The sequence below is a fragment of the Castor canadensis genome, chromosome 3 (assembly GCF_047511655.1).
Source record: "Castor canadensis chromosome 3, mCasCan1.hap1v2, whole genome shotgun sequence".
Classification (NCBI taxonomy): Eukaryota; Metazoa; Chordata; class Mammalia; order Rodentia; family Castoridae; genus Castor; species Castor canadensis.
The window spans coordinates 32,503,759-32,509,527 of NC_133388.1; the positions used below are offsets into that span (position 1 = coordinate 32,503,759).

Below are 5,769 nucleotides of genomic sequence, written 5' to 3' on the forward strand. Positions count from 1 at the left end.
ACTGAACTGCTAGGCTTACCTAATTTGTTTTCACTTAATGCTCTTCCTACTTAATTTGCTTTAGAACCAAGTATGGGCATTTGCTTATATCCTGGCTATGCAACCCAGGATATACTTGGCTATAATTATCTATTTGGATTTTAGAATTCTGACCTCCCTACCTTTTCTCTAACCCATCTTATGCCATTTCTCCTTTCTTTCTCTGTACTCCAACTACCTTTCAGTTCCTCAAGTTGGCTGTTCTTTTCTCCAGGCACAGGACTCTTATACACACTGTTCCCAATGCCAGGGACACTTGTCTTCACTCCTACCCCCTTTCACTCCTCCTTTCTGCACTTTTGCTAAATTTTCTCTTCCTTGGGGAATGCTTTCCTGACTACCTTCCCCAGATCAGACCAAGTAGTAGGCTACATATTCTTCTAACACCCTATTGTTTTCCTTCGTGGCACCATTCAAAATTTTGTACTGGTATGACTATTTGATTTTTCTGGTAATTCATGAGCACCATTGGGATGGAAAAAATTTCTGTTTTGCTCATCACATTACCCCCGGTGTCTATATAGTACAGCTCTTAGTGTACGGAGCAGGTGACCAATGAAAATTTTGCAATAATTAATAAATAAAATGATTAAATGAGCTTTTTTTTGGTCACTATTTGCCTTGGGCCTAAATGGTTGTGTGTACACAACAAAAGCAGTATCAAACATAAAAACCAGGACCAGAAACAAACGGAGCCTCCCCTTCAAAAGGCACAGGAAAAAGGTAAACTGGAAGAGGGATGTCCCAAACCAGGAGACTTGAAAAAGTAGAAGGTCAAGGTAGGAAAAGACCAGAGCTGCTTGGCAAGGTCAGCCAGAAGCCCTGCTGTCTTATACCTCTTTGGCTTACCATCAGTAAATAGACATTGAATGTCTACAACCCTGATGCTCAAGGTGCTTGTGTCCCTTGGGTGTAAGATAATGTGTCAGTGATACAAAAAATCTGGATAGAATTAACCCATTTTCCTGCTGCTTCATTGTTACCATTAGTCTTTGAGGAGTGGGTGGTTAAGGAAGGGAGGCTCGTTTTATATTAAAACCAATACTGGTGCTCACTTCGGCAGCACATATACTAAAAAATTGGAACGATACAGAAAAGATTAGCATGGTCCTTGCACAAGGATGACACGCAAATTCGTGAAGCATTCCATAAAAAATAAAACCAATACTGATACATTGTAGAAGGTAAATTTCATATGATTACAAAAATGCACATGAAATTCTAAAGACATTGATACTATGGTTTCAGTGGGTCATCAAGGGAAAGTCTGAGAAGTATTACTACCTCAAAGTACTATATTCTGAAGGCTTCTGTACAAACTGAAGTTTTAGAAATCAAATAATATTAGAAATGCGTGGGTGAGGATGTATCTCAATGGTGGAGTACTTGTCTAGCATGTCCAAAACCCTAGGTTTGATCCCCAGCCCCACAAAAAAAAAAAAAAAAAAAGCCAGGCATGGTGATACAGGCCTGTAAATCCCAGCACTCGGGAGGCTGTGGCAGGAGGACCTCAAGTTCAAGGCTAGCTTGGGTTACATAGTAGCTCAAAAAACAAAAACAAAAATAAATGGAGGTAGAGAATGGAGGGATAAAGGGGAATGATAGAGGGGGTGGATTTAACTAAGATATATTGTAAGCACTTTTGTAATTGTCATAATGTATCCCCAGTAATGTGATAATAAAACTTTTTTTAAACATTAGAAAATTCATGGAGGGTAGGCATTTTAGAGGCAAAACTTTTGTTCATTTTGTGAACAAGAAAGACCTAGCACAGTAGTCATGCATTCAGTTGTTGAATTGAGTCCATAGCCAACGATTCATTTAGTCTGCTCCTTAAATTGTTGATTAGATATTACCAAAATTCCTCTGCCTAGCCATTCCTCCACAGACACTTGGGGGCACTTCACTGTCTCTCTGAAAAGAATCTAGATAAAGAGACTCCATGGGGCTTTGTGTCCAAACTATTCCTGGCCAGAATCCTGGGGGAGGCAATAGAGAAGTAACAAGATTAAGATAAAAACAGAACAGAGAGAATGAAACTTCCTGGGTTGCCTATAAGGAAATTATTCTCCAGTTTCTCTGCTTGTTTCCATTGTTATCTGTGTTTACCTTGACCCCAGGAGCAACTGTGGGCCCCTTCAACATGCTGCTGTGTTTGTTTTGAACACCTTGACACCCTGAACAAAAATCCTGGCTCACTGTCTTGGGAAAGATAGCTATCCAAAGTGCAAAGCCATTAAGGACCAACAGTTCTCAGAGCAGGCAAAGAAAGCTGGGAATTGGAAGAGGGGGTGTGTGAGGAGGAGGATGGGTGGGTCCTTTCTCTCCTAATCTACCTAACAAACTAAAGAACTGAGCCTTGGGGAGCGGCTGGTGATAGGAGTGTGATCACAGGGGCTGATTCCCAGCAGAGGCTCCAAGGAAGGAGACAATGTTCTCAGACTTTTAATCACTGCTACTTTTAACTCCCCCAACGTCATCTCTAATGGTCCCCAGCTGGTGCCACTCAGAGCTTCCACCCCCAAACCCTCCGCTCTGTATTCTGCCTACCTGAACACATCCTGGCCCTCTCTCAGCAGTTCTGCATCTCAGATCCACACCTGCCGCTCCCTTCCTAATGTGCCTGTGTCCCTATTCATTCCCAATTCCTGAGAATGAACCTGCAGCCTGGAAAATTCTAGATTGTGTCCCATCAACCATTCCTGCTCTTATTTATGTATTTATTTTTGTGGTACTGGGGCTTGAACTCAGGGCCTTCACCTTGAGCCACTTCACCAACCCTATTTTTGTGAAGGGTTTTTTGAGATAGGGTCTCTCAAACTATTTGCCCAGGTTGGCTTTGAACCACGATCCTCCTGAACTCTGTCTCGTGAGTAGCTAGCTAGTAGTAGTCCCTCTTGGATGAAGGGACCAGACCCACCATCAAAATGCAGTGAGCCATGGATCCTGGATAGCAAATGCTTGCATGTTGCCAATGGGCAGTGATGCAGCTTGGAAGCAGAGAGCCAGGCTGCACCCACATCAGGAAAGGGCTGGAAATAAGCCAAATAGAACAGAGTGGAGAAACAAAAATCATTTGCAATGAAAACAGGGAGGCAGAGCGCCAAGGGCACAGAAATTTGTTGCTGGAGAAGTTAGGGATGAGGACAAGAACTCCTGGACAACACTTTTTTTTGGTAGTGGTACAAGGGTTAGCTCAGGACCTTGCACTGTAAGATAGTTGCTCTATCATTTGAGCCACGCCCCCAGCCCTTTTTGGCTCCAGTTATTTTTCAAATAGGGTCTCACGTTTTCTGCAACCCTTCTACCTATACCTCCTGCAAGTTTGGAGATGGCAGACAGGTACCACCAACACCAAATTTGTTTTGTTGAAATATCCTCTCGCTAACTTTTTTCCCTGGCTGGCCTTGAACCTTCTCTGATCTAGATCTCTACTTCCCTAGTAGCTATGATACAGACATGAGGCACCACACCTGGCACTTGGACAACACTTTTCTCTGCTCCCTCTTGACTGCATTTTCTCCTTTTCTTATAACCTCTGCAATAAATCATCTGCAAGTTGTAGCTGCACTGGCTGCACCCACTTGAAACTGCAATCTGGCAGCCCAAGATTGGCATACAGGGACTGTCTTTGTCACAAAAAGCAGAAATCTTGTTTATTTTGGTAAATTAATTGCTGGCAGGGAGGGATTTTCATCTTCCAACCAAAACAATAAACAAAGAGATTATAGGGCTGGAAAGCACCTAAAGATTACTCTGGGTTTTGTTGCCAGAAGAGAAGTAAAAATGCACTGTTCTTGGCATCTCTGCATTTCTTTGCCTTGCAGTGCTGGGGACTAAATCCAGGGTCTTGCACATGTTAGGCATGTACTCTGCCTCTGAGCTACATCCCCAGCCCAGCATCTCTGAATTTAAAGGCACTCTATGTGCTGAGCTGAATCTGTGCACACAAGTAGTAACCAGGACTCCTTATCCCAATTGCTGAGGGAGCCCAAGCAATCCAAGCTGCCCTTTAGATAATGGTGAGCATGTATGTACCTCATCTGCAATCCCTGCCACAGCTTACAGGTGATGAGGACTATAGAGTGGGGTTAGAAGAGGACACCATGTGGCCATGTTTTTTTGAAAAGCTCTGGGAAGTCTCCCTGTCATAAAAGGTCACTGCAGCCTCTGCACCTGATGCTGTCCTCCCTTCTTCCCAGACATCAAACCTGATCTGATCATCTTCCTTCATAATGAGGTCGCCAGCTGGTTAGCAGCCTGTGCCAATCTCACCATGGGAAATCAGCAGGTTTCGCTTTGGGAAGGATGACCCTCGAAGGACTTACCAGAGCCCACAGAACTCACATATGCACACATTACAGAGAGGCCAATCATGTTAGTCTACAAGCTGCTGCAGTGAAGGGAAGGCAAGACTGCTGCATGGTTATTTGGAGAAGGTTTCCTGGAGGGGAGGAAATAGATAACCAGTTATTCACAGGACATTTCCTTATTTTAGCAGAGAGAAAGGGAAGGCATTGAAGGTAGTGGGTAAAGGGATGGTTTGCAGGCAGGAAAAAGCAGCTGTTTGGCAACAGAGGGGCCATGTCAGAACTAGTGGTTGGAGCAGTCCAGCCAGTGAGTAAGTTGGGCACTCACTGAATGCACAGCAGGTTTCCAAGCAGGAAGAATAATGATCCCTGGCATGGCATGTGGGATGAGTTGCCACCAGGTGCTGGTGTACAGGGTCCAAATAGGAACTTTCACCTTATTGGGAGCTCAGTAAGGAGGCTGGACCAGAGCATAGTCTGTGGAGAGAAAGGGGGCAGGAGGAGGGAAGTCCACAGAAGGGTGAGAGGGACACGCTGGGTCTCACTGGAGTGAGGAAAGAGAGCAGGAGGAGAACAGGAGGAAGAGCCTTGCCAACTATATCCCAGCTCTCCAGCCCATGAAGCAGTTCTAATATTTAAAAGGAAATGCCTTCACATCGCAATCTGATTTCATTAGAACATCCCAGCGAAGTAGACAGGGTCAAACAAGAGAGGAACATAATGGATAAGATAACTTCCCGAGGTCCCAACACAGCCCATTCCCTTCTCAGGGCATTGCAAGAGGAAGGATGAAGAGCTCATGGGCCAGGCTTCCCTATCCACAGGGCCTTCCTGACTTGCCAGTGACCTCATTCCCTGGTCAGCATTCCAGAGTGACATTCAGCTTCCCAGGAGGCTAGGCCATTAGATCTCCACCTTGGAACCTCAGACAAAAGCTTTGCTGTTCCCTGGGCTCCTACCACCTCCAGATGGACAGAGGAAGGATGGATGGGTACTGACTCCACTTCGCTCTCCTGGCACTTTTCTCTGAACTGTCCCTGCCTCAAGTCTCCTTGCTGACTCTTTCATCACAGATGTCACTCCCCTAGGTCTGGCTGGAGGTTCAGATCATCTCCAGTAAGCCCCTTCCTCCACCCCTTTCTCCCAAACACACACGCACTGCCCAGCAAAGGCTCCCCCTCAACCCCTCTTCACCCTCCTCAAGGACTTTACTCTCTTTTATTGGAAGAAGCAATTGGTTCAATGGGAGCTTGCAGTGTTTTATTGTTCAGAGGAGGGATTTTCATATCAGTCCTGATGAGAAGCTGTTGATTGGCTGTTCTTCACACATACTGCAAGAGGCGATTTCATTTGGCCAAGTCTGAGTGGTCCTGCTTCTCTGAGGAACAGTCTCTCATCTGGAGCTAAAAGGGAACTGGAT

The 5,769-nt window shown here is 45.1% G+C and overlaps 1 non-coding gene across 1 annotated transcript; it reads left to right on the plus strand.

Moving 5' to 3' along the window:
• The first annotated feature begins 1,086 nt into the window (after positions 1-1,086).
• On the plus strand, positions 1,087-1,195 carry LOC141422013 (U6 spliceosomal RNA). The gene has a single exon (XR_012446682.1). It is a non-coding gene; the product is annotated as a U6 spliceosomal RNA (small nuclear RNA).
• The last annotated feature ends 4,574 nt before the right edge of the window (positions 1,196-5,769 follow it).